Raw genomic sequence first — 26,488 nt, forward strand, 5'->3', positions numbered from 1 at the left:
TATGGACTTTTGCAAAGTGTCTCTGTGGCGCAATCAGTTAGTATGTACAGCTATTAACCAAAAGGTTGGTGGTTCAATCCCACCCAGGGACCTAATTGACCTTGTTATCAGATTTTGGTGATCTTTAAGTAGACAAGTCAAATTTCATATCCCCCTGTTATGGTGTAGGGTACCTGGCCTTCTCTGATGTAATCAGAGTTAGATTTGATTCAGTGATTTTATAAAAACATCTAGGAAGCACAATTTAGCAGTGGGTTGCAGAGAAAAAGAAATATGCTGGCAAAAAAATCAAATTGCGTGATTAAACAGCTCTTCATTTTCTGGCTTTATTTTTATGCTAACAAATTTGTTCTCTGAAAAGTGTCCACAAAGCCAAGTCTCTGATTAACACCTTTGTAGGGATGGTTTTTCACCTATTACTAAATTAAACTTGCTTCATTGGAAAGGCAGCAAGATGCATCCTCATTTCAATGTCTACTGAAATAATACAGGTTGACACCAGGAAACATTAACGCCACTGCATCCTTGCTGCTTTCTCATGTGGAAGTCTGTTTAATGTGAAAACAAGGTGATATCTAATTAGCACACAGGTAAGAAATTACGAAAATCTTTATTTAAGGGTGAAGATGTTTCTCACAAAATTGTTGCCCCAATGCATCATTGAAATTCAAGCTGGAAAGATGATTTTAATATATCACTTGTACATTTTGTATTGCTCTTCTGGTGACAATGTAGTTTTTTTTGTCAATTACCATTTTAATAATAGGGTAAAGAAAATTAAGTGGATTTTTGAAAGAAAACTATACTGTCAATATACTATTAAAACAAATTAAAATGGTAAAAGTTATTGTACTTTAAGTAAAAATAAAAGAGCAAAAATATCAATCCCAGTTTTGATTACTTAAATTAACAAAAAAAAATGCATATAGCAAAGGATAGTTTCAATCTGCCTACCTCTGGGTTATGGGTCCAGCATGCTTCCATTGCAGTACTCTGCTGCACATGTAAGTGCAAGAGATCCTGAAGCACTCACTCATCATGGGAAAGTACCAATGTGTTTATTCATTGGTTGATGGAAGAAACATCTTACAAAAACTCTCCAGATTATTGATTTTTTAATATTTTTCTAGGAAACGTTCTAGATGTATGCTTATTAGCCTTTGTCAGTATGTACTGTTTGCAAAGTGTCTCGGTGGCGCAATCGGTTAGTGTGTTTGGCTATTAACCAAAAGGTTGGTGGTTCAATCCCACCCAGGGACGTAATTGACCTTGTGATCAGATTTTGGTGATATTTAAGTAGACAAGTCAAAATTTCAAACCCCCTCTTATTGTGTAGGGTACCTGGCCTTCTCTGATGTAATCAGAGTTAGATTTGATTCAGTGATTTTATAAAAAAACAGCTAGGAAGCACAATTTAGCAGTGGGTTGCAGAGAAAAAAAATATGCTGGCAGAAAAATCCAATTGAGTGATTAAACAGCTCTTCATTTTCTGGAATTTATTTTTATGCTAACAAATTTGTTCTCTGAAAAGTGTCCACAAAGCCAAGTCTCTGATTAACACCTTTGTAAGGATGGTTTTTCACCTATTACTAAATTAAACTTGCTTCATTGGAAAGGCAGCAAGATGCATCCTCATTTCAATGTCTACTGAAATAATACAGGTTGACACCAGGAAACATTAAAGCCACTGCATCCTTGCTGCTTTCTCATGTGGAAGTCTGTTTAATGTGAAAACAAGGTGATATCTAATTAGCACACAGGTAAGAAATTACGAAAATCTTTATTTAAGGGTGAAGATGTTTCTCACAAAATTGTTGCCCCAATGCATCATTGAAATTCAAGCTGGAAAGATGACTTGTACATTTTGTATTGCTCTTCTGGTGACAATGTAGTTTTTTTTGTCAATTACCATTTTAATAATAGGGTAAAGAAAATTAAGTGGATTTTTGAATGAAAACTATACTGTCAATATACTATTAAAACAAATTAAAATGGTAAAAGTTATTGTACTTTAAGTAAAAATAAAAGAGCAAAAATATCAATCCCAGTTTTGATTACTTAAATTAACAAAAAAAAAATGCATATAGCAAAGGATAGTTTCAATCTGCCTACCTCTGGGTTATGGGTCCAGCATGCTTCCATTGCAGTACTCTGCTGCACATGTAAGTGCAAGAGATCCTGAAGCACTCACTCATCATGGGAAAGTACCAATGTGTTTATTCATTGGTTGATGGAAGAAACATCTTACAAAAACTCTCCAGATTATTGATTTTTTAATATTTTTCTAGGAAACGTTCTAGATGTATGCTTATTAGCCTTTGTCAGTATGTACTTTTTGCAAAGTGTCTCGGTGGCGCAATCGGTTAGTGTGTTTGGCTATTAACCAAAAGGTTGGTGGTTCAATCCCACCCAGGGACGTAATTGACCTTGTGATCAGATTTTGGTGATATTTAAGTAGACAAGTCAAAATTTCAAACCCCCTCTTATTGTGTAGGGTACCTGGCCTTCTCTGATGTAATCAGAGTTAGATTTGATTCAGTGATTTTATAAAAAAACAGCTAGGAAGCACAATTTAGCAGTGGGTTGCAGAGAAAAAAAATATGCTGGCAGAAAAATCCAATTGAGTGATTAAACAGCTCTTCATTTTCTGGAATTTATTTTTATGCTAACAAATTTGTTCTCTGAAAAGTGTCCACAAAGCCAAGTCTCTGATTAACACCTTTGTAAGGATGGTTTTTCACCTATTACTAAATTAAACTTGCTTCATTGGAAAGGCAGCAAGATGCATCCTCATTTCAATGTCTACTGAAATAATACAGGTTGACACCAGGAAACATTAAAGCCACTGCATCCTTGCTGCTTTCTCATGTGGAAGTCTGTTTAATGTGAAAACAAGGTGATATCTAATTAGCACACAGGTAAGGAATTACGAAAATCTTTATTTAAGGGTGAAGATGTTTCTCACAAAATTGTTGCCCCAATGCATCATTGAAATTCAAGCTGGAAAGATGATTTTAATATATCACTTGTACATTTTGTATTGCTCTTCTGGTGACAATGTAGTTTTTTTGTCAATTACCATTTTAATAACAGGGTAAAGAAAATTAAGTGGATTTTTGAAAGAAAACTATACTGTCAATATACTATTAAAACAAATTAAAATGGTAAAAGTTATTGTACTTTAAGTAAAAATAAAAGAGCCAAAATATCAATCCCAGTTTTGGATTACTTTAATTAACAAACAAAAAAATGCATATAGCAGAGGATAGTTTCAATCTGTCTACCTCTGGGTTATGGGCCCAGCATGCTTCCATTGCAGTACTCTGCTGCACATGTAAGTGCAAGAGATCCTGAAGCACTCACTTATCATGGGAAAGTACCAATGTGTTTCTTCGTTGGTTGATGGAAGAAACATCTTACAAAAACTCTCCAGATTATTGACTTTTTAAAGTTTTTCTAGGAAACGTTTTAGATGAATGCTTATTAGCCTTTGTCAGTATGGACTTTTGCAAAGTGTCTCTGTGGCGCAATCAGTTAGTGTGTTTGGCTATTAACCAAAAGGTTGGTGGTTCAATCCCACCCAGGGACGTAGTTAACCTTGTGATCAGATTTTGGTGATATTTAAGTAGACAAGTCAAAATTTCAAACCTCCTCTTATGGTGTAGGGTACATGGCCTTCTCTGATGTAATCAGAGTTAGATTTGATTCAGTGATTTTATAAAAAACAGCTAGGAAGCACAATTTAGCAGTGGGTTGCAGAGAAAAAAAATATGCTGGCAGAAAAATCCAATCGAGTGATTAAACAGCTCTTCATTTTCTGGCTTTATTTTTATGCTAACAAATTTGTTCTCTGAAAAGTGTCCACAAAGCCAAGTCTCTGATTAACACCTTTGTAAGGATGGTTTTTCACCTATTACTAAATTAAACTTGCTTCATTGGAAAGGCAGCAAGATGCATCCTCATTTCAATGTCTACTGAAATAATACAAGTTGACACCAGGAAACATTAACGCCACTGCATCCTTGCTGCTTTCTCATGTGGAAGTCTGTTTAATGTGAAAACAAGGTGATATCTAATTAGCACACAGGTAAGGAATTAAGAAAATCTTTATTTAAGGGTGAAGATGTTTCTCACAAAATTGTTGACCCAATGCAACATTGAAATTCAAGCTGGAAAGATGATTTTAATATATCACTTGTACATTTTGTATTGCTCTTCTGGTGACAATGTAGTTTGTTTTTGTCAATTACCATTTTAATAATAGGGTAAAGAAAATGAAGTGGATTTTTGAAAGAAAGCAATACTGTCAATATACTATTAAAACAAATTAAAATGGTAAAAGTTATTGTACTTTAAGTAAAAATAAAAGAGACAAAATATCAATCCCAGTTTTGGATTACTTTAATTAACAAAAAAAAAATGCATATAGCAGAGGATAGTTTCAATCTGCCTACCTCTGGGTTATGGGCCCAGCATGCTTCCATTGCAGTACTCTGCTGCACATGTAAGTTCAAGAGATCCTGAAGCACTCACTCATCATGGGAAAGTACCAATGTGTTTCTTCGTTGGTTGATGGAAGAAACATCTTACAAAAACTCTCCAGATTATTGACTTTTGAAAGTTTTTCTAGGAAACGTTTTAGATGAATGCTTATTAGCCTTTGTCAGTATGGACTTTTGCAAAGTGTCTCTGTGGCGCAATCAGTTAGTATGTACGGCTATTAACCATAAGGTTGGTGGTTCAATCCCACCCAGGGACCTAATTGACCTTGTTATCAGATTTTTGTGATCTTTAAGTAGACAAGTCAAAATTTCAAACCCCCTGTTATGGTGTAGGGTACCTGGCCTTCTCTGATGTAATCAGAGTTAGATTTGATTCAGTGATTTTATAAAAACAGCTAGGAAGCACAATTTAGCAGTGGGTTGCAGAGAAAAAAAATATGCTGGCAGAAAAATCCAATTGAGTGATTAAACAGCTCTTTATTTTCTGGCTTTATTTTTATGCTAACAAATTTGTTCTCTGAAAAGTGTCCACAAAGCCAAGTCTCTGATTAACACCTTTGTAAGGATGGTTTTTCACCTATTACTAAATTAAACTTGCTTCATTGGAAAGGCAGCAAGATGCATCCTCATTTCAATGTCTACTGAATTAATACAGGTTGACACCAGGAAACATTAACGCCACTGCATCCTTGCTGCTTTCTCTTGTGGAAGTCTGTTTAATGTGAAAACAAGGTGATATCTAATTAGCACACAGGTAAGGAATTAAGAAAATCTTTATTTAAGGGTGAAGATGTTTCTCACAAAATCGTTGCCCCAATGCATCATTGAAATTCAAGCTGGAAAGATGATTTTAATATATCACTTGTACATTTTGTATTGCTCTTCTGGTGACAATGTAGTTTGTTTTTGTCAATTACCATTTTAATAATAGGGTAAAGAAAATTAAGTGGATTTTTGAAAGAAAACAATACTGTCAATATACTATTAAAACAAATTAAAATGGTAAAAGTTATTGTACTTTAAGTAAAAATAAAAGAGCCAAAATATCAATCCCAGTTTTGGATTACTTTAATTAACAAACAAAAAAATGCATATAGCAGAGGATAGTTTCAATCTGCCTACCTCTGGGTTATGGGCCCAGCATGCTTCCATTGCTGTACTCTGCTGCACATGTAAGTGCAAGAGATCCTGAAGCACTCACTCATCATGGGAAAGTACCAATGTGTTTCTTCGTTGGTTGATGGAAGAAACATCTTACAAAAACTCTCCAGATTATTAACTTTTGAAAGTTTTTCTAGGAAACGTTTTAGATGAATGCTTATTAGCCTTTGTCAGTATGTGCTTTTGAAAAAGTGTCTCTGTGGCGCAATCAGTTAGTGTGTACGGCTATTAACCAAAAGGTTGGTGGTTCAATCCCACCCAGGGACCTAATTGACCTTGTTATCAGATTTTGGTGATCTTTAAGTAGACAAGTCAAATTTCATACCCCCTGTTATGGTGTAGGGTACCTGGCCTTCTCTGATGTAATCAGAGTTAGATTTGATTCAGTGATTTTATAAAAACAGCTAGGAAGCACAATTTAGCAGTGGGTTGCAGAGAAAAAAAATATGCTGGCAGAAAAATCCAATTGAGTGATTAAACAGCTCTTCATTTTCTGGCTTTATTTTTATGCTAACAAATTTGTTCTCTGAAAAGTGTCCACAAAGCCAAGTCTCTGATTAACACCTTTGTAAGGATGGTTTTTCACCTATTACTAAATTAAACTTGCTTCATTGGAAAGGCAGCAAGATGCATCCTCATTTCAATGTCTACTAAAATAATACAAGTTGACACCAGGAAACATTAACGCCACTGCATCCTTGCTGCTTTCTCATGTGGAAGTCTGTTTAATATGAAAACAAGGTGATATCTAATTAGCACACAGGTAAGGAATTAAGAAAATCTTTATTTAAGGGTGAAGATGTTTCTCACAAAATCGTTGCCCCAATGCATCATTGAAATTCAAGCTGGAAATGTGATTTTAATATATCACTTGTACATTTTGTATTGCTCTTCTGGTGACAATGTAGTTTGTTTTTGTCAATTACCATTTTAATAATAGGGTAAAGAAAATGAAGTGGATTTTTGAAAGAAAACAATACTGTCAATATACTATTAAAACAAATTAAAATGGTAAAAGTTATTGTACTTTAAGTAAAAATAAAAGAGACAAAATATCAATCCCAGTTTTGGATTACTTTAATTAACAAAAAAAAAATGCATATAGCAGAGGATAGTTTCAATCTGCCTACCTCTGGGTTATGGGCCCAGCATGCTTCCATTGCAGTACTCTGCTGCACATGTAAGTTCAAGAGATCCTGAAGCACTCACTCATCATGGGAAAGTACCAATGTGTTTCTTCGTTGGTTGATGGAAGAAACATCTTACAAAAACTCTCCAGATTATTGACTTTTTAAAGTTTTTCTAGGAAACGTTTTAGATGAATGCTTATTAGCCTTTGTCAGTATGGACTTTTGCAAAGTGTCTCTGTGGCGCAATCAGTTAGTATGTACGGCTATTAACCAAAAGGTTGGTGGTTCAATCCCACCCAGGGACCTAATTGACCTTGTTATCAGATTTTGGTGATCTTTAAGTAGACAAGTCAAAATTTCAAACCCCCTGTTATGGTGTAGGGTACCTGGCCTTCTCTGATGTAATCAGAGTTAGATTTGATTCAGTGATTTTATAAAAACAGCTAGGAAGCACAATTTAGCAGTGGGTTGCAGAGAAAAAAAATATGCTGGCAGAAAAATCCAATTGAGTGATTAAACAGCTCTTTATTTTCTGGCTTTATTTTTATGCTAACAAATTTGTTCTCTGAAAAGTGTCCACAAAGCCAAGTCTCTGATTAACACCTTTGTAAGGATGGTTTTTCACCTATTACTAAATAAAACTTGCTTCATTGGAAAGGCAGCAAGATGCATCCTCATTTCAATGTCTACTGAAATAATACAGGTTGACACCAGGAAACATTAACGCCACTGCATCCTTGCTGCTTTCTCATGTGGAAGTCTGTTTAATGTGAAAACAAGGTGATATCTAATTAGCACACAGGTAAGGAATTAAGAAAATCTTTATTTAAGGGTGAAGATGTTTCTCACAAAATCGTTGCCCCCATGCATCATTGAAATTCAAGCTGGAAAGATGATTTTAATATATCACTTGTACATTTTGTATTGCTCTTCTGGTGACAATGTAGTTTGTTTTTGTCAATTACCATTTTATTATAGGGTAAAGAAAATTAAGTGGATTTTTGAAAGAAAACAATACTGTCAATATACTATTAAAACAAATTAAAATGGTAAAAGTTATTGTACTTTAAGTAAAAATAAAAGAGCCAAAATATCAATCCCAGTTTTGGATTACTTTAATTAACAAACAAAAAAATGCATATAGCAGAGGATAGTTTCAATCTGCCTACCTCTGGGTTATGGGCCCAGCATGCTTCCATTGCAGTACTCTGCTGCACATGTAAGTGCAAGAGATCCTGAAGCACTCACTTATCATGGGAAAGTACCAATGTGTTTCTTCGTTGGTTGATGGAAGAAACATCTTACAAAAACTCTCCAGATTATTGACTTTTTAAAGTTTTTCTAGGAAACGTTTTAGATGAATGCTTATTAGCCTTTGTCAGTATGGACTTTTGCAAAGTGTCTCTGTGGCGCAATCGGTTAGTGTGTTTGGCTATTAACCAAAAGGTTGGTGGTTCAATCCCACCCAGGGACGTAATTAACCTTGTGATCAGATTTTGGTGATATTTAAGTAGACAAGTCAAAATTTCAAACCTCCTCTTATGGTGTAGGGTACATGGCCTTCTCTGATGTAATCAGAGTTAGATTTGATTCAGTGATTTTATAAAAAACAGCTAGGAAGCACAATTTAGCAGTGGGTTGCAGAGAAAAAAAATATGCTGGCAGAAAAATCCAATCGAGTGATTAAACAGCTCTTCATTTTCTGGCTTTATTTTTATGCTAACAAATTTGTTCTCTGAAAAGTGTCCACAAAGCCAAGTCTCTGATTAACACCTTTGTAAGGATGGTTTTTCACCTATTACTAAATTAAACTTGCTTCATTGGAAAGGCAGCAAGATGCATCCTCATTTCAATGTCTACTGAAATAATACAAGTTGACACCAGGAAACATTAATGCCACTGCATCCTTGCTGCTTTCTCATGTGGAAGTCTGTTTAATGTGAAAACAAGGTGATATCTAATTAGCACACAGGTAAGGAATTAAGAAAATCTTTATTTAAGGGTGAAGATGTTTCTCACAAAATTGTTGACCCAATGCAACATTGAAATTCAAGCTGGAAAGATGATTTTAATATATCACTTGTACATTTTGTATTGCTCTTCTGGTGACAATGTAGTTTGTTTTTGTCAATTACCATTTTAATAATAGGGTAAAGAAAATGAAGTGGATTTTTGAAAGAAAGCAATACTGTCAATATACTATTAAAACAAATTAAAATGGTAAAAGTTATTGTACTTTAAGTAAAAATAAAAGAGACAAAATATCAATCCCAGTTTTGGATTACTTTAATTAACAAAAAAAAAAATGCATATAGCAGAGGATAGTTTCAATCTGCCTACCTCTGGGTTATGGGCCCAGCATGCTTCCATTGCAGTACTCTGCTGCACATGTAAGTTCAAGAGATCCTGAAGCACTCACTCATCATGGGAAAGTACCAATGTGTTTCTTCGTTGGTTGATGGAAGAAACATCTTACAAAAACTCTCCAGATTATTGACTTTTGAAAATTTTTCTAGGAAACGTTTTAGATGAATGCTTATTAGCCTTTGTCAGTATGGACTTTTGCAAAGTGTCTCTGTGGCGCAATCAGTTAGTATGTACGGCTATTAACCATAAGGTTGGTGGTTCAATCCCACCCAGGGACCTAATTGACCTTGTTATCAGATTTTTGTGATCTTTAAGTAGACAAGTCAAAATTTCAAACCCCCTGTTATGGTGTAGGGTACCTGGCCTTCTCTGATGTAATCAGAGTTAGATTTGATTCAGTGATTTTATAAAAACAGCTAGGAAGCACAATTTAGCAGTGGGTTGCAGAGAAAAAAAATATGCTGGCAGAAAAATCCAATTGAGTGATTAAACAGCTCTTTATTTTCTGGCTTTATTTTTATGCTAACAAATTTGTTCTCTGAAAAGTGTCCACAAAGCCAAGTCTCTGATTAACACCTTTGTAAGGATGGTTTTTCACCTATTACTAAATTAAACTTGCTTCATTGGAAAGGCAGCAAGATGCATCCTCATTTCAATGTCTACTGAATTAATACAGGTTGACACCAGGAAACATTAACGCCACTGCATCCTTGCTGCTTTCTCTTGTGTAAGTCTGTTTAATGTGAAAACAAGGTGATATCTAATTAGCACACAGGTAAGGAATTAAGAAAATCTTTATTTAAGGGTGAAGATGTTTCTCACAAAATCGTTGCCCCAATGCATCATTGAAATTCAAGCTGGAAAGATGATTTTAATATATCACTTGTACATTTTGTATTGCTCTTCTGGTGACAATGTAGTTTGTTTTTGTCAATTACCATTTTAATAATAGGGTAAAGAAAATTAAGTGGATTTTTGAAAGAAAACAATACTGTCAATATACTATTAAAACAAATTAAAATGGTAAAAGTTATTGTACTTTAAGTAAAAATAAAAGAGCCAAAATATCAATCCCAGTTTTGGATTACTTTAATTAACAAACAAAAAAATGCATATAGCAGAGGATAGTTTCAATCTGCCTACCTCTGGGTTATGGGCCCAGCATGCTTCCATTGCTGTACTCTGCTGCACATGTAAGTGCAAGAGATCCTGAAGCACTCACTCATCATGGGAAAGTACCAATGTGTTTCTTCGTTGGTTGATAGAAGAAACATCTTACAAAAACTCTCCAGATTATTGACTTTTTTAAGTTTTTCTAGGAAACGTTTTAGATGAATGCTTATTAGCATTTGTCAGTATGTACTTTTGCAAAGTGTCTCTGTGGCGCAATCAGTTAGTGTGTACGGCTATTAACCAAAAGGTTGGTGGTTCAATCCCACCCAGGGACGTAATTGACCTTGTTATCAGATTTTGGTGATCTTTAAGTAGACAAGTCAAATTTCATACCCCCTGTTATGGTGTAGGGTACCTGGCCTTCTCTGATGTAATCAGAGTTAGATTTGATTCAGTGATTTTATAAAAACATCTAGGAAGCACAATTTAGCAGTGGGTTGCAGAGAAAAAGAAATATGCTGGCAAAAAAATCAAATTGCGTGATTAAACAGCTCTTCATTTTCTGGCTTTATTTTTATGCTAACAAATTTGTTCTCTGAAAAGTGTCCACAAAGCCAAGTCTCTGATTAACACCTTTGTAGGGATGGTTTTTCACCTATTACTAAATTAAACTTGCTTCATTGGAAAGGCAGCAAGATGTATCCTCATTTCAATGTCTACTGAAATAATACAGGTTGACACCAGGAAACATTAACGCCACTGCATCCTTGCTGCTTTCTCATGTGGAAGTCTGTTTAATGTGAAAACAAGGTGATATCTAATTAGCACACAGGTAAGGAATTAAGAAAATCTTTATTTAAGGGTGAAGATGTTTCTCACAAAATTGTTGACCCAATGCATCATTGAAATTCAAGCTGGAAAGATGATTTTAATATATCACTTGTACATTTTGTATTGCTCTTCTGGTGACAATGTAGTTTGTTTTTGTCAATTACCATTTTAATAATAGGGTAAAGAAAATGAAGTGGATTTTTGAAAGAAAACAATACTGTCAATATACTATTAAAACAAATTAAAATGGTAAAAGTTATTGTACTTTAAGTAAAAATAAAACAGACAAAATATCAATCCCAGTTTTGGATTACTTTAATTAACAAACAAAAAAATGCATATAGCAGAGGATAGTTTCAATCTGCCTACCTCTGGGTTATGGGCCCAGCATGCTTCCATTGCAGTACTCTGCTGCACATGTAAGTTCAAGAGATCCTGAAGCACTCACTCATCATGGGAAAGTACCAATGTGTTTCTTCGTTGGTTGATGGAAGAAACATCTTACAAAAACTTTCCAGATTATTGACTTTTTAAAGTTTTTCTAGGAAACGTTTTAGATGAATGCTTATTAGCCTTTGTCAGTATGGACTTTTGCAAAGTGTCTCTGTGGCGCAATCAGTTAGTATGTACGGCTATTAACCAAAAGGTTGGTGGTTCAATCCCACCCAGGGTCCTAATTGACCTTGTTATCAGATTTTGGTGATCTTTAAGTAGACAGTCAAAATTTCATACCCCCTTTTATGGTGTAGGGTACCTGGCCTTCTCTGATGTAATCAGAGTTAGATTTGATTCAGTGATTTTATAAAAACAGCTAGGAAGCACAATTTAGCAGTGGGTTGCAGAGAAAAAAAATATGCTGGCAGAAAAATCCAATTGAGTGATTAAACAGCTCTTTATTTTCTGGCTTTATTTTTATGCTAACAAATTTGTTCTCTGAAAAGTGTCCACAAAGCCAAGTCTCTGATTAACACCTTTGTAAGGATGGTTTTTCACCTATTACTAAATTAAACTTGCTTCATTGGAAAGGCAGCAAGATGCATCCTCATTTCAATGTCTACTGAAATAATACAGGTTGACACCAGGAAACATTAACGCCACTGCATCCTTGCTGCTTTCTCATGTGGAAGTCTGTTTAATGTGAAAACAAGGTGATATCTAATTAGCACACAGGTAAGGAATTAAGAAAATCTTTATTTAAGGGTGAAGATGTTTCTCACAAAATCGTTGCCCCAATGCATCATTGAAATTCAAGCTGGAAAGATGATTTTAATATATCACTTGTACATTTTGTATTGCTCTTCTGGTGACAATGTAGTTTGTTTTTGTCAATTACCATTTTAATAATAGGGTAAAGAAAATGAAGTGGATTTTTGAAAGAAAACAATACTGTCAATATACTATTAAAACAAATTAAAATGGTAAAAGTTATTGTACTTTAAGTAAAAATAAAAGAGACAAAATATCAATCCCAGTTTTGGATTACTTTAATTAACACAAAAAAAATGCATATAGCAGAGGATAGTTTCAATCTGCCTACCTCTGGGTTATGGGCCCAGCATCACTGTATGCAAATCCGTCTTCTGCAGACCTTCCCCCAGGAATGCTTGTACTAGTTGTTGCATTTGGTTTGTTGTTTGGGGGTGCTTCAGTATTAGGCAGCCTTCTGCCCTCCCATGTTCATTTGAAAATATGTGTTCTCCCTGCAGTTGTTGTCCCCAGATGAGAGTTCCCTTGTGCTGCCTCAGTTGAATCGCCTTTACTTGACAGAGATGTGCCTGAGCAGCGGCCCTCCCCAGCCCTATCCCAAATCATACTTATTTTGCATAGGAGATATCATGGTCATGAAGATTGTTCTCCCAGGGTGAGGTTCATTCATTGCATTCTGGGTATGATGACCCCTGTGATTTCCCCAAATATGGGAAACTCGACTGCATTATTTGTGGTAGTGGGGGACTGTGTTTGTGCTTTCCTCTGGTCAGCTCTGGTAAAAGTCAGATTTCTTTGTCTCAGATCTTCCTCTAGCCTTGTTCTTCTTTCGAGAGTTCCCTTGTGCTGCCTCAGTTGGATCTCCTTCACTTGACAGGGGGGTGCCCGAGCAGCGACCCTCCCCAGCTCTAGCCCAACTCCTACTTACCTGCCAGGTGAGATACTATGATCAGGAAGGTGCTTCTCCCAGGGCAAGGCTCACCCATTGCACTCTGGGTGTGCTGCCCCTTTGATTTCCCCAAATGTGGGACACTTGACTGCATAATTTGTGTTTCCCCTGGTCGGCTCTCATATAATTCAGATCTCTTTGTCTCAGGTCTCTCTTCAGCCTAGTTTGCTGTCTGTTTCCACTTCTCTTTTCTTGAGCCGCTCCCTTCTATGCCCTTGCACACTAGCCTGACTTCTCCCATCTGCTTACTTTGTGCCTTCCAACGCACAATGCGAACTACAGGTAGTGCTGCAGGGCCCACACCCTTTTACTTGCCTTACAGAGCAGCTCTGGAGCTGTTACAGTGCCCAGCTGCTGCAAGAAATCAGCTTGAATGCTTCAGGGGCTGGGGCATAGCCAACATGAGCCCCACACCGAAGGAGGGTGGAGGTGTTTAATGCGAACTAGGGGTCATCCAAGCGCCGCAAAAGGCCGCCATGCCCTGCATGCCCCTTTTCTCTTTTCATATGCAGACGAGGGTTGAAGCCAACTTTGACCCACTGCTTGGATGACATCACCATATGCAAATCCATCTGCTGCAGGCCTTCCCCCAGGAATGCTTGCACTAGTTGTTGCATTTGGTTTGTTGTTTGGGGGTGCTTCAGTATTAGGCAGCCTTCTGCCCTCCCATGTTCATCTGAAAATATGTGTTCTCCCTGCAGTTGTTGTCCCCAGATGAGAGTTCCCTTGTGCTGCCTCAGTTGAATCTCCTTTACTTGACAGAGATGTGCCTGAGCAGCGGCCCTCCCCAGCCCTATCCCAAATCATACTTATTTTGCATAGGAGATACCATGGTCATGAAGATTGTTCTCCCAGGGTGAGGTTCATTCATTGCATTCTGGGTATGCTGACCCCTGTGATTTCCCCAAATGTGGGAAACTCGACTGCATTATTTGTGGTAGTGGGGGACTGTGTTTGTGCTTTCCTCTGGTCAGCTCTGGTAAAAGTCAGATTTCTTTGTCTCAGATCTTCCTCTAGCCTTGTTCTTCTTTCGAGAGTTCCCTTGTGCTGCCTCAGTTGGATCTCCTTCACTTGACAGGGGGGTGCCCGAGCAGCGACCCTCCCCAGCTCTAGCCCAACTCCTACTTACCTGCCAGGTGAGATACTATGATCATGAAGGTGCTTCTCCCAGGGCAAGGCTCATCCATTGCACTCTGGGTGTGCTGCTCCTGTGATTTCCCCAAATGTGGGAAACTTGACTGCATAATTTGTGTTTCCACTGGTCGGCTTTCATATAATTCAGATCTCTTTGTCTCAGGTCTCTCTCCAGCCTAGTTTGCTGTCTGTTTCCACTTCTTTTTTTTTGAGCCCCTCCCTTCTATACCCTTGTGCACTATCCTGACTTCTACTCCTGTCTGCTTACTTTGTGCCTTCCAATGCACAATGCAAACTACAGGTAGTGCTGCAGGGCCCACAACCTTTTACTTGCCTTACAGAGCAGCTCTGGAGCTGTTACAGTGCCAAGCTGCTGCAAGAAATCAGCTTGAATGCTGGGGCATTGCCAATATGAGCCCCACACCGAAGGATGGTGGGGGTGTTTAATGCGAACTAAGGGTCATCCAAGCGCCGCAAAAGGCCGCCATGCCCTGCATACCCCTTTTCTCTTTTCATATGCAGATGAGGGTTCCAGCCAACTTTGGCCCACTGCTTGGATGACATCACTGTATGCAAATCCGTCTTCTGCAGACCTTCCCCCAGGAATGCTTGTACTAGTTGTTGCATTTGGTTTGTTGTTTGGGGGTGCTTCAGTATTAGGCAGCCTTCTGCCCTCCCATGTTCATTTGAAAATATGTGTTCTCCCTGCAGTTGTTGTCCCCAGATGAGAGTTCCCTTGTGCTGCCTCAGTTGAATCTCCTTTACTTGACAGAGATATGCCTGAGCAGCGGCCCTCCCCAGCCCTATCCCAAATCATACTTATTTTGCATAGGAGATACCATGGTCATGAAGATTGTTCTCCCAGGGTGAGGTTCATTCATTGCATTCTGGGTATGCTGACCCCTGTGATTTCCCCAAATGTGGGAAACTCGACTGCATTATTTGTGGTAGTGGGGGACTGTGTTTGTGCTTTCCTCTGGTCAGCTCTGGTAAAAGTCAGATTTCTTTGTCTCAGATCTTCCTCTAGCCTTGTTCTTCTTTCGAGAGTTCCCTTGTGCTGCCTCAGTTGGATCTCCTTCACTTGACAGGGGGGTGCCCGAGCAGCGACCCTCCCCAGCTCTAGCCCAACTCCTACTTACCTGCCAGGTGAGATACTATGATCAGGAAGGTGCTTCTCCCAGGGCAAGGCTCACCCATTGCACTCTGGGTGTGCTGCTCCTGCGATTTCCCCAAATGTGGGACACTTGACTGCATAATTTGTGTTTCCTCTGGTCGGCTCTCGTATAATTCAGATCTCTTTGTCTCAGGTCTCTCTCCAGCCTAGTTTGCTGTCTGTTTCCACTTCTCTTTTCTTGAGCCGCTCCCTTCTATGCCCTTGCGCACTATCCTGACTTCTCCCGTCTGCTTACTTTGTGCCTTCCAACGCACAATGCGAACTACAGGTAGTGCTGCAGGGCCCACACCCTTTTAGTTGCCTTACAGAGCAGCTCTGGAGCTGTTACAGTGCCCAGCTGCTGCAAGAAATCAGCTGGAATGCTTCAGGGGCTGGGGCATTGCCAACATGAGCCCCACACCGAAGGAGGGTGGGGGTGTTTAATGCGAACTGAGGGTCATCCAAGCGCCGCAAAAGGCCGCCATGCCCTGCATACCCCTTTTCTCTTTTCATATGCAGATGAGGGTTCCAGCCAACTTTGGCCCACTGCTTGGATGACATCACTGTATGCAAATCCGTCTTCTGCAGACCTTCCCCCAGGAATGCTTGTACTAGTTGTTGCATTTGGTTTGTTGTTTGGGGGTGCTTCAGTATTAGGCAGCCTTCTGCCCTCCCATGTTCATTTGAAAATATGTGTTCTCCCTGCAGTTGTTGTCCCCAGATGAGAGTTCCCTTGTGCTGCCTCAGATGAATCTCCTTTACTTGACAGATATATGCCTGAGCAGCGGCCCTCCCCAGCCCTATCCCAAATCATACTTATTTTGCATAGGAGATACCATGGTCATGAAGATTGTTCTCCCAGGGTGAGGTTCATTCATTGCATTCTGGGTATGCTGACCCCTGTGATTTCCCCAAATGTGGGAAACTCGACTGCATTATTTGTGGTAGTGGGGGACTGTGTTTGTGCTTTCCTCTGCTCAGCTCTGGTAAAAGTCAGATTTCTTTGTCTCAGATCTTCCTCTAGCCTTGTTCTTCTTTCGAGAGTTCCCTTGTGCTGCCTCAGTTGGATCTCCTTCACTTGACAGGGGGGTGCCCTAGCAGCGACCCTCCCCAGCTCTAGCCCAACTCCTACTTACCTGCCTGGTGAGATATTATGATCAGGAAGGTGCTTCTCCCAGGGCAAGGCTCACCCATTGCACTCTGGGTGTGCTGCTCCTGCGATTTCCCCAAATGTGGGGCACTTGACTGCATAATTTGTGTTTCCTCTGGTCGGCTCTCGTATAATTCAGATCTCTTTGTCTCAGGTCTCTCTCCAGCCTAGTTTGCTGTCTGTTTCCACTTCTCTTTTCTTGAGCCGCTCCCTTCTATGCCCTTGCGCACTATCCTGACTTCTCCCGTCTGCTTACTTTGTGCCTTCCAACGCACAATGCGAACTACAGGTAGTGCTGCAGGGCCCACACCCTTTTACTTGCCTTACAGAGCAGCTCTGGAGCTGTTACAGTGCCCAGCTGCTGCAAGAAATCAGCTTGAATGCTTCAGGTGCTGGGGCATAGCCAACATGAGCCCCACACCGAAGGAGGGTGGAGGTGTTTAATGCGAATTAGGGGTCATGCAAGCGCCGCAAAAGGCCGCCATGCCCTGCACATCCCTTTTTTCTTTTCATATGCAGACGAGGGTTGAAGCCAACTTTGACCCACTGCTTGGATGACATCACCATATGCAAATCCATCTGCTGCAGGCCTTCCCCCAGGAATGCTTGCACTAGTTGTTGCATTTGGTTTGTTGTTTTTTGGGTGCTTCAGTATTAGGCAGCCTTCTGCCCTCCCATGTTCATCTGAAAATATGTGTTCTCCCTGCAGTTGTTGTCCCCAGATGAGAGTTCCCTTGTGCTGCCTCAGTTGAATCGCCTTTACTTGACAGAGATGTGCCTGAGCAGCGGCCCTCCCCAGCCCTATACCAAATCATACTTATTTTGCATAGGAGATATCATGGTCATGAAGATTGTTCTCCCAGGGTGAGGTTCATTCATTGCATTCTGGGTATGATGACCCCTGTGATTTCCCCAAATGTGGGAAACTCGACTGCATTATTTGTGGTAGTGGGGGACTGTGTTTGTGCTTTCCTCTGGTCAGCTCTGGTAAAAGTCAGATTTCTTTGTCTCAGATCTTCCTCTAGCCTTGTTCTTCTTTCGAGAGTTCCCTTGTGCTGCCTCAGTTGGATCTCCTTCACTTGACAGGGGGGTGCCCGAGCAGCGACCCTCCCCAGCTCTAGCCCAACTCCTACTTACCTGCCAGGTGAGATACTATGATGATGTCGGTGCTTCTCCCAGGGCAAGGCTCACCCATTGCACTCTGGGTGTGCTGCCCCTTTGATTTCCCCAAATGTGGGAAACTTGACTGCATAATTTGTGTTTCCCCTGGTCGGCTCTCATATAATTCAGATCTCTTTGTCTCAGGTCTCTCTTCAGCCTAGTTTGCTGTCTGTTTCCACTTCTCTTTTCTTGAGCCGCTCCCTTCTATGCCCTTGCGCACTATCCTGACTTCTCCCATCTGCTTACTTTGTGCCTTCCAACGCACAATGCGAACTACAGGTAGTGCTGCAGGGCCCACACCCTTTTACTTGCCTTACAGAGCAGCTCTGGAGCTGTTACAGTGCCCAGCTGCTGCAAGAAATCAGCTTGAATGCTTCAGGGGCTGGGGCATAGCCAACATGAGCCCCACACCGAAGGAGGGTGGAGGTGTTTAATGCGAACTAGGGGTCATACAAGCGCCGCAAAAGGCCGCCATGCCCTGCACGCCCCTTTTCTCTTTTCATATGCAGATGAGGGTTGAAGCCAACTTTGACCCACTGCTTGGATGACATCACCATATGCAAATCCATCTGCTGCAGGCCTTCCCCCAGGAATGCTTGTACTAGTAGTTGCATTTGGTTTGTTGTTTGGGGGTGCTTCAGTATTAGGCAGCCTTCTGCCCTCCCATGTTCATCTGAAAATATGTGTTCTCCCTGCAGTTGTTGTCCCCAGATGAGAGTTCCCTTGTGCTGCCTCAGTTGAATCTCCTTTACTTGACAGAGATGTGCCTGAGCAGCGGCCCTCCCCAGCCCTATCCCAAATCATACTTATTTTGCATAGGAGATACCATGGTCATGAAGATTGTTCTCCCAGGGTGAGGTTCATTCATTGCATTCTGAGTATGCTGACCCCTGTGATTTCCCCAAATGTGGGAAACTCGACTGCATTATTTGTGGTAGAGGGGGACTATGTTTGTGCTTTCCTCTGGTCAGCTCTGTTAAAAGTCAGATTTCTTTGTCTCAGATCTTCCTCTAGCCTTGTTCCTCTTTCGAGAGTTCCCTTGTGCTGCCTCAGTTGGATCTCCTTCACTTGACAGGGGGGTTCCCGAGCAGCGACCCTCCCCAGCTCTAGCCCAACTCCTACTTACCTGCCAGGTGAGATACTATGATCATGAAGGTGCTTCTCCCAGGGCAAGGCTCACCCATTGCACTCTGGGTGTGCTGCTCCTGCAATTTCCCCAAATGTGGGACACTTGACTGCATAATTTGTGATTCCTCTGGTCGGCTCTCGTATAATTCAGATCTCTGTGTCTCAGGTCTCTCTCCAGCCTAGTTTGCTGTCTGTTTCCACTTCTCTTTTCTTGAGCCGCTCCCTTCTATGCCCTTGCGCACTATCCTGACTTCTCCCATCTGCTTACTTTGTGCCTTCCAACGCACAATGCATACTACAGGTAGTGCTGCAGGGCCCACACCCTTTTACATGCTTTACAGAACAGCTCTGGAGCTGTTACAGTGCCCAGCTGCTGCAAGAAATCATCTTGAATGCTTCAGGGGCTGGGGCATAGCCAACATGAGCCCCACACCGAAGGAGGGTGGAGATGTTTAATGCGAATTAAGGGTCATCCAAGCGCCACAAAAGGACGCCATGCCCTGCACATCCCTTTTTTCTTTTCATATGCAGACGAGGGTTGAAGCCAACTTTGACCCACTGCTTGGATGACATCACCATATGCAAATCCATCTGCTGCAGGCCTTCCCCCAGGAATGCTTACACTAGTTGTTGCATTTGGTTTGTTGTTTGGGGGTGCTTCAGTATTAGGCAGCCTTCTGCCCTCCCATGTTCATCTGAAAATATGTGTTCTCCCTGCAGTTGTTGTCCCCAGATGAGAGTTCCCTTGTGCTGCCTCAGTTGAATCTCCTTTACTTGACAGAGATGTGCCTGAGCAGCGGCCCTCCCCAGCCCTATCCCAAATCATACTTATTTTGCATAGGAGATACCATGGTCATGAAGATTGTTCTCCCAGGGTGAGGTTCATTCATTGCATTCTGGGTATGCTGACCCCTGTGATTTCCCCAAATGTGGGAAACTCGACTGCATTATTTGTGGTAGTGGGGGACTGTGTTTGGGCTTTCCTCTGCTCAGCTCTGGTAAAAGTCAGATTTCTTTGTCTCAGATCTTCCTCTAGCCTTGTTCTTCTTTCGAGAGTTCCCTTGTGCTGCCTCAGTTGGATCTCCTTCACTTGACAGGGGGGTGCCCGAGCAGCGACCCACCCCAGCTCTAGCCCAACTCCTACTTACCTACCAGGTGAGATACTATGATCAGGAAGGTGCTTCTCCCAGGGCAAGGCTCACCCATTGCACTCTGGGTGTGCTGCTCCTGTGATTTCCCCAAATGTGGGAAACTTGACTGCATAATTTGTGTTTCCTCTGGTCGGCTCTCGTATAATTCAGATCTCTTTGTCTCAGGTCTTTCTCCAGCCTAGTTTGCTGTCTGTTTCCACTTCTCTTTTCTTGAGCCGCTCCCTTCTATGCCCTTGCGCACTATCCTGACCTCTCCCGTCTGCTTACTTTGTGCCTTCCAACGCACAATGCATACTACAGGTAGTGCTGCAGGGCCCACACCCTTTTACATGCTTTACAGAACAGCTCTGGAGCTGTTACAGTGCCCAGCTGCTGCAAGAAATCATCTTGAATGCTTCAGGGGCTGGGGCAAAGCCAACATGAGCCCCACACCGAAGGAGGGTGGAGATGTTTAATGCGAATTAAGGGTCATCCAAGCGCCACAAAAGGACGCCATGCCCTGCACATCCCTTTTTTGTTTTCATATGCAGACGAGGGTTGAAGCCAACTTTGACCCACTGCTTGGATGACATCACCATATGCAAATCCATCTGCTGCAGGCCTTCCCCCAGGAATGCTTACACTAGTTGTTGCATTTGGTTTGTTGTTTGGGGGTGCTTCAGTATTAGGCAGCCTTCTGCCCTCCCATGTTCATCTGAAAATATGTGTTCTCCCTGCAGTTGTTGTCCCCAGATGAGAGTTCCCTTGTGCTTCCTCAGTTGAATCTCCTTTACTTGACAGAGCTGTGCCTGAGCAGCGGCCCTCCCCAGCCCTATCCCAAATCATACTTATTTTGCATAGGAGATACCATGGTCATGAAGATTGTTCTCCCAGGGTGAGGTTCATTCATTGCATTCTGGGTATGCTGACCCCTGTGATTTCCCCAAATGTGGGAAACTCGACTGCATTATTTGTGGTAGTGGGGGACTGTGTTTGTGCTTTCTTCTGGTCAACTCTGGTAAAAGTCAGATTTCTTTGTCTCAGATCTTCCTCTAGCCTTGTTCTTCTTTCGAGAGTTCCCTTGTGCTGCCTCAGTTGGATCTCCTTCACTTGACAGGGGGGTGCCCGAGCAGCGACCCTCCCCAGCTCTAGCCCAACTCCTACTTACCTGCCAGGTGAGATACTATGATCAGGAAGGTGCTTCTCCCAGGGCAAGGCTCACCCATTGCACTCTGGGTGTGCTGCTCCTGCGATTTCCCCAAATGTGGGACACTTGACTGCATAATTTGTGTTTCCTCTGGTCGGCTCTCGTATAATTCAGATCTCTTTGTCTCAGGTCTCTCTCCAGCCTAGTTTGCTGTCTGTTTCCACTTCTCTTTTCTTGAGCCGCTCCCTTCTATGCCCTTGCGCACTATCCTGACTTCTCCCGTCTGCTTACTTTGTGCCTTCCAACGCACAATGCGAACTACAGGTAGTGCTGCAGGGCCCACACCCTTTTAGTTGCCTTACAGAGCAGCTCTGGAGCTGTTACAGTGCCCAGCTGCTGCAAGAAATCAGCTTGAATGCTTCAGGTGCTGGGGCATAGCCAACATGAGCCCCACACCTAAGGAGGGTGGAGGTGTTTAATGCGAATTAGGGGTCATGCAAGCGCCGAAAAAGGCCGCCATGCCCTGCACATCCCTTTTTTCTTTTCATATGCAGACGAGGGTTGAAGCCAACTTTGACCCACTGCTTGGATGACATCACCATATGCAAATCCATCTGCTGCAGGCCTTCCCCCAGGAATGCTTGCACTAGTTGTTGCATTTGGTTTGTTGTTTGGGGGTGCTTCAGTATTAGGCAGCCTTCTGCCCTCCCATGTTCATCTGAAAATATGTGTTCTCCCTGCAGTTGTTGTCCCCAGATGAGAGTTCCCTTGTGCTGCCTCAGTTGAATCTCCTTTACTTGACAGAGATGTGCCTGAGCAGCGGCCCTCCCCAGCCCTATCCCAAATCATACTTATTTTGCATAGGAGATACCATGGTCATGAAGATTGTTCTCCCAGGGTGAGGTTCATTCATTGCATTCTGGGTATGATGACCCCTGTGATTTCCCCAAATGTGGGAAACTCGACTGCATTATTTGTGGTAGTGGGGGACTGTGTTTGTGCTTTCTTCTGGTCAACTCTGGTAAAAATCAGATTTCTTTGTCTCAGATCTTCCTCTAGCCTTGTTCCTCTTTCGAGAGTTCCCTTGTGCTGCCTCAGTTGGATCTCCTTCACTTGACAGGGGGGTACCCGAGCAGCGACCCTCCCCAGCTCTAGCCCAACTCCTACTTACCTGCCAGGTGAGATACTATGATCATGTAGGTGCTTCTCCCAGGGCAAGGCTCACCCATTGCACTCTGGGTGTGCTGCCCCTGTGATTTCCCCAAATGTGGGAAACTTGACTGCATAATTTGTGTTTCCCCTGGTCGTCTCTCGTATAATTCAGATCTCTTTGTCTCAGGTCTCTCTCCAGCCTAGTTTGCTGTCTGTTTCCACTTCTCTTTTCTTGAGCCGCTCCCTTCTATGCCCTTGCGCACTATCCTGACTTCTCCCGTCTGCTTACTTTGTGCCTTCCAACACACAATGCAAACTACAGGTAGTGCTGCAGGGCCCACACCCTTTTACTTGCCTCTCAGAGCAACTCTGGAGCTGTTACAGTACCCAGCTGCTGCAAGAAATCAGCTTGAATGCTTCAGGGGCTGGGGCATTGCCAACATGAGCCCCACACCGAAGGAGGGTGGAGGTGTTTAATGCGAACTAAGGGTCACCCAAGCGCCGCAAAAGGCCGCCATGCCCTGCACGCCCCTTTTCTCTTTTCATATGCAGACGAGGGTTGAAGCCAACTTTGACCCACTGCTTGGATGGCATTACCATATGCAAATCAATCTGCTGCAGGCCTTCCCCCAGGAATGCTTGCACTAGTTGTTGCATTTGGTTTGTTGTTTGGGGGTGCTTCGGTATTAGGCAGCCTTCTGCCCTCCCATGTTCATCTGAAAATATGTGTTCTCCCTGCAGTTGTTGTCCCCAGATGAGAGTTCCCTTGTGCTGCCTCAGTTGAATCTCCTTTACTTGACAGAGATGTGCCTGAGCAGCGGCCCTCCCCAGCCCTATCCCAAATCATACTTATTTTGCATAGGAGATACCATGGTCATGAAGATTGTTCTCCCAGGGTGAGGTTCATTCATTGCATTCTGGGTATGCTGACCCCTGTGATTTCCCCAAATGTGGGAAACTCGACTGCATTATTTGTGGTAGTGGGGGACTGTGTTTGTGCTTTCCTCTGCTCAGCTCTGGTAAAAGTCAGATTTCTTTGTCTCAGATCTTCCTCTAGCCTTGTTCTTCTTTCGAGAGTTCCCTTGTGCTGCCTCAGTTGGATCTCCTTCACTTGACAGGGGGGTGCCCGAGCAGCGACCCTCCCCAGCTCTAGCCCAACTCCTACTTACCTGCCAGGTGAGATACTATGATCAGGAAGGTGCTTCTCCCAGGGCAAGGCTCACCCATTGCACTCTGGGTGTGCTGCTACTGCGATTTCCCCAAATGTGGGAAACTTGACTGCATAATTTGTGTTTCCTCTGGTCGGCTCTCGTATAATTCAGATCTCTTTGTCTCAGGTCTTTCTCCAGCCTAGTTTGCTGTCTGTTTCCACTTCTCTTTTCTTGAGCCGCTCCCTTCTATGCCCTTGCGCACTATCCTGACCTCTCCCGTCTGCTTACTTTGTGCCTTCCAACGCACAATGCATACTACAGGTAGTGCTGCAGGGCCCACACCCTTTTACATGCTTTAAAGAACAGCTCTGGAGCTGTTACAGTGCCCAGCTGCTGCAAGAAATCATCTTGAATGCTTCAGGGGCTGGGGCATAGCCAACATGAGCCCCACACCGAAGGAGGGTGGAGATGTTTAATGCGAATTAAGGGTCATCCAAGCGCCACAAAAGGACGCCATGCCCTGCACATCCCTTTTTTCTTTTCATATGCAGACGAGGGTTGAAGCCAACTTTGACCCATTGCTTGGATGACATCACCATATGCAAATCCATCTGCTGCAGGCCTTCCCCCAGGAATGCTTACACTAGTTGTTGCATTTGGTTTGTTGTTTGGGGGTGCTTCAGTATTAGGCAGCCTTCTGCCCTCCCATGTTCATCTGAAAATATGTGTTCTCCCTGCAGTTGTTGTCCCCAGATGAGAGTTCCCTTGTGCTGCCTCAGTTGAATCTCCTTTACTTGACAGAGATGTGCCTGAGCAGCGGCCCTCCCCAGCCCTATCCCAAATCATACTTATTTTGCATAGGAGATACCATGGTCATGAAGATTGTTCTCCCAGGGTGAGGTTCATTCATTGCATTCTGGGTATGCTGACCCCTGTGATTTCCCCAAATGTGGGAAACTCGACTGCATTATTTGTGGTAGTGGGGGACTGTGTTTGTGCTTTCTTCTGGTCAACTCTGGTAAAAGTCAGATTTCTTTGTCTCAGATCTTCCTCTAGCCTTGTTCTTCTTTCGAGAGTTCCCTTGTGCTGCCTCAGTTGGATCTCCTTCACTTGACAGGGGGGTGCCCGAGCAGCGACCCTCCCCAGCTCTAGCCCAACTCCTACTTATCTGCCAAGTGAGATACTATGATCAGGAAGGTGCTTCTCCCAGGGCAAGGCTCACCCATTGCACTCTGGGTGTGCTGCTCCTGCGATTTCCCCAAATGTGGGACACTTGACTGCATAATTTGTGTTTCCTCTGGTCGGCTCTCGTATAATTCAGATCTCTTTGTCTCAGGTCTCTCTCCAGCCTAGTTTGCTGTCTGTTTCCACTTCTCTTTTCTTGAGCCGCTCCCTTCTATGCCCTTGCGCACTATCCTGACTTCTCCTGTCTGCTTACTTTGTGCCTTCCAACGCACAATGCGAACTACAGGTAGTGCTGCAGGGCCCACACCCTTTTAGTTGCCTTACAGAGCAGCTCTGGAGCTGTTACAGTGCCCAGCTGCTGCAAGAAATCAGCTTGAATGCTTCAGGTGCTGGGGCATAGCCAACATGAGCCCCACACCTAAGGAGGGTGGAGGTGTTTAATGCGAATTAGGGGTCATGCAAGCGCCGCAAAAGGCCGCCATGCCCTGCACATCCCTTTTTTCTTTTCATATGCAGACGAGGGTTGAAGCCAACTTTGACCCACTGCTTGGATGACATCACCATATGCAAATCCATCTGCTGCAGGCCTTCCCCCAGGAATGCTTGCACTAGTTGTTGCATTTGGTTTGTTGTTTGGGGGTGCTTCAGTATTAGGCAGCCTTCTGCCCTCCCATGTTCATCTGAAAATATGTGTTCTCCCTGCAGTTGTTGTCCCCAGATGAGAGTTCCCTTGTGCTGCCTCAGTTGAATCTCCTTTACTTGACAGAGATGTGCCTGAGCAGCGGCCCTCCCCAGCCCTATCCCAAATCATACTTATTTTGCATAGGAGATACCATGGTCATGAAGATTGTTCTCCCAGGGTGAGGTTCATTCATTGCATTCTGGGTATGCTGACCCCTGTGATTTCCCCAAATGTGGGAAACTCGACTGCATTATTTGTGGTAGTGGGGGACTGTGTTTGTGCTTTCCTCTGGTCAGCTCTGGTAAAAGCCAGATTTCTGTGTCTCAGATCTTCCTCTAGCCTTGTTCTTCTTTCGAGAGTTCTCTTGTGCTGCCTCAGTTGGATCTCCTTCACTTGACAGGGGGGTGCCCGAGCAGCGACCCTCCTCAGCTCTTGCCCAACTCCTACTTACCTGCCAGGTGAGATACTATGATCATGAAGGTGCTTCTCCCAGGGCAAGGCTCACCCATTGCACTCTGTGTGTGCTGCTCCAGCTATTTCCCCAAATGTGGGAAACTCGACTGCATAATTTGTGTTTCCCCTGGTCGGCTCTCGTATAATTCAGATCTCTTTGTCTCAGGTCTCTCTCCAGCCTAGTTTGCTGTCAGTTTCCACTTCTCTTTTCTTGAGCCGCTCCCTTCTATGCCCTTGCGCACTATCCTGACTTCTCCCGTCTGCTTACTTTGTGCCTTCCAGCGCACAATGCGAACTACAGGTAGTGCTGCAGGGCCCACACCCTTTTAGTTGCCTTACAGAGCAGCTCTGGAGCTGTTACAGTGCCCAGCTGCTGCAAGAAATCAGCATGAATGTTCTTCGTTGATTGATGGAAGAAACATCTTACAAAAACTCTCCAGATTATTGACTTTTTAAAGTTTTTCTAGGAAACGTTCTAGATGAATGCTTATTAGCGTTTGTCAGAATGTAAGTTTGCAAAGTGTCTCTGTGGCGCAATCAGTTAGCGTGTTCGGTTATTATCTAAAAGGTTGGTGGTTCAATCCCACCCAGGGACGTAATTTA

At 42.7% G+C, this 26,488-nt stretch overlaps 23 non-coding genes and 2 pseudogenes across 23 annotated transcripts; all 25 read left to right on the forward strand.

Annotated features, from left to right (window-relative positions):
* Positions 1–8,193: 8,193 nt before the first annotated feature.
* Positions 8,194–8,267, forward strand: TRNAN-AUU (transfer RNA asparagine (anticodon AUU)). The gene has a single exon. It is a non-coding gene; the product is annotated as a tRNA-Asn (tRNA).
* A 4,647-nt stretch (positions 8,268–12,914) lies between these two features.
* LOC135005164 (U1 spliceosomal RNA) lies at positions 12,915–13,078 on the forward strand. Its single transcript, XR_010205815.1, has one exon. It is a non-coding gene; the product is annotated as a U1 spliceosomal RNA (small nuclear RNA).
* A 152-nt stretch (positions 13,079–13,230) lies between these two features.
* Positions 13,231–13,372, forward strand: LOC135005174 (U1 spliceosomal RNA; annotated as a pseudogene).
* A 692-nt stretch (positions 13,373–14,064) lies between these two features.
* Positions 14,065–14,228, forward strand: LOC135005156 (U1 spliceosomal RNA). The gene has a single exon (XR_010205808.1). It is a non-coding gene; the product is annotated as a U1 spliceosomal RNA (small nuclear RNA).
* A 152-nt stretch (positions 14,229–14,380) lies between these two features.
* LOC135005170 (U1 spliceosomal RNA) lies at positions 14,381–14,543 on the forward strand. Its single transcript, XR_010205821.1, has one exon. It is a non-coding gene; the product is annotated as a U1 spliceosomal RNA (small nuclear RNA).
* A 665-nt stretch (positions 14,544–15,208) lies between these two features.
* LOC135005168 (U1 spliceosomal RNA) lies at positions 15,209–15,372 on the forward strand. Its single transcript, XR_010205819.1, has one exon. It is a non-coding gene; the product is annotated as a U1 spliceosomal RNA (small nuclear RNA).
* Positions 15,373–15,524: 152 nt separating this feature from the next.
* On the forward strand, positions 15,525–15,687 carry LOC135005166 (U1 spliceosomal RNA). Its single transcript, XR_010205817.1, has one exon. It is a non-coding gene; the product is annotated as a U1 spliceosomal RNA (small nuclear RNA).
* A 671-nt stretch (positions 15,688–16,358) lies between these two features.
* LOC135005179 (U1 spliceosomal RNA) lies at positions 16,359–16,522 on the forward strand. Its single transcript, XR_010205827.1, has one exon. It is a non-coding gene; the product is annotated as a U1 spliceosomal RNA (small nuclear RNA).
* A 152-nt stretch (positions 16,523–16,674) lies between these two features.
* Positions 16,675–16,837, forward strand: LOC135005171 (U1 spliceosomal RNA). Its single transcript, XR_010205822.1, has one exon. It is a non-coding gene; the product is annotated as a U1 spliceosomal RNA (small nuclear RNA).
* Positions 16,838–17,509: 672 nt separating this feature from the next.
* LOC135005162 (U1 spliceosomal RNA) lies at positions 17,510–17,673 on the forward strand. Its single transcript, XR_010205813.1, has one exon. It is a non-coding gene; the product is annotated as a U1 spliceosomal RNA (small nuclear RNA).
* Positions 17,674–17,825: 152 nt separating this feature from the next.
* On the forward strand, positions 17,826–17,967 carry LOC135005178 (U1 spliceosomal RNA; annotated as a pseudogene).
* A 692-nt stretch (positions 17,968–18,659) lies between these two features.
* On the forward strand, positions 18,660–18,823 carry LOC135005161 (U1 spliceosomal RNA). The gene has a single exon (XR_010205812.1). It is a non-coding gene; the product is annotated as a U1 spliceosomal RNA (small nuclear RNA).
* Positions 18,824–18,975: 152 nt separating this feature from the next.
* Positions 18,976–19,138, forward strand: LOC135005165 (U1 spliceosomal RNA). Its single transcript, XR_010205816.1, has one exon. It is a non-coding gene; the product is annotated as a U1 spliceosomal RNA (small nuclear RNA).
* A 671-nt stretch (positions 19,139–19,809) lies between these two features.
* On the forward strand, positions 19,810–19,973 carry LOC135005159 (U1 spliceosomal RNA). Its single transcript, XR_010205811.1, has one exon. It is a non-coding gene; the product is annotated as a U1 spliceosomal RNA (small nuclear RNA).
* Positions 19,974–20,125: 152 nt separating this feature from the next.
* On the forward strand, positions 20,126–20,288 carry LOC135005172 (U1 spliceosomal RNA). Its single transcript, XR_010205823.1, has one exon. It is a non-coding gene; the product is annotated as a U1 spliceosomal RNA (small nuclear RNA).
* A 671-nt stretch (positions 20,289–20,959) lies between these two features.
* Positions 20,960–21,123, forward strand: LOC135005157 (U1 spliceosomal RNA). The gene has a single exon (XR_010205809.1). It is a non-coding gene; the product is annotated as a U1 spliceosomal RNA (small nuclear RNA).
* A 152-nt stretch (positions 21,124–21,275) lies between these two features.
* LOC135005167 (U1 spliceosomal RNA) lies at positions 21,276–21,438 on the forward strand. Its single transcript, XR_010205818.1, has one exon. It is a non-coding gene; the product is annotated as a U1 spliceosomal RNA (small nuclear RNA).
* A 671-nt stretch (positions 21,439–22,109) lies between these two features.
* LOC135005163 (U1 spliceosomal RNA) lies at positions 22,110–22,273 on the forward strand. The gene has a single exon (XR_010205814.1). It is a non-coding gene; the product is annotated as a U1 spliceosomal RNA (small nuclear RNA).
* Positions 22,274–22,425: 152 nt separating this feature from the next.
* Positions 22,426–22,588, forward strand: LOC135005173 (U1 spliceosomal RNA). Its single transcript, XR_010205824.1, has one exon. It is a non-coding gene; the product is annotated as a U1 spliceosomal RNA (small nuclear RNA).
* A 671-nt stretch (positions 22,589–23,259) lies between these two features.
* LOC135005180 (U1 spliceosomal RNA) lies at positions 23,260–23,423 on the forward strand. The gene has a single exon (XR_010205828.1). It is a non-coding gene; the product is annotated as a U1 spliceosomal RNA (small nuclear RNA).
* Positions 23,424–23,575: 152 nt separating this feature from the next.
* LOC135005169 (U1 spliceosomal RNA) lies at positions 23,576–23,738 on the forward strand. Its single transcript, XR_010205820.1, has one exon. It is a non-coding gene; the product is annotated as a U1 spliceosomal RNA (small nuclear RNA).
* A 671-nt stretch (positions 23,739–24,409) lies between these two features.
* Positions 24,410–24,573, forward strand: LOC135005158 (U1 spliceosomal RNA). The gene has a single exon (XR_010205810.1). It is a non-coding gene; the product is annotated as a U1 spliceosomal RNA (small nuclear RNA).
* A 152-nt stretch (positions 24,574–24,725) lies between these two features.
* LOC135005175 (U1 spliceosomal RNA) lies at positions 24,726–24,888 on the forward strand. Its single transcript, XR_010205825.1, has one exon. It is a non-coding gene; the product is annotated as a U1 spliceosomal RNA (small nuclear RNA).
* A 671-nt stretch (positions 24,889–25,559) lies between these two features.
* Positions 25,560–25,723, forward strand: LOC135005181 (U1 spliceosomal RNA). The gene has a single exon (XR_010205830.1). It is a non-coding gene; the product is annotated as a U1 spliceosomal RNA (small nuclear RNA).
* Positions 25,724–25,875: 152 nt separating this feature from the next.
* Positions 25,876–26,038, forward strand: LOC135005177 (U1 spliceosomal RNA). Its single transcript, XR_010205826.1, has one exon. It is a non-coding gene; the product is annotated as a U1 spliceosomal RNA (small nuclear RNA).
* The last annotated feature ends 450 nt before the right edge of the window (positions 26,039–26,488 follow it).

This window comes from Pseudophryne corroboree, unplaced genomic scaffold, assembly GCF_028390025.1.
Source record: "Pseudophryne corroboree isolate aPseCor3 unplaced genomic scaffold, aPseCor3.hap2 scaffold_1973, whole genome shotgun sequence".
Lineage (NCBI taxonomy): Eukaryota > Metazoa > Chordata > Amphibia > Anura > Myobatrachidae > Pseudophryne > Pseudophryne corroboree.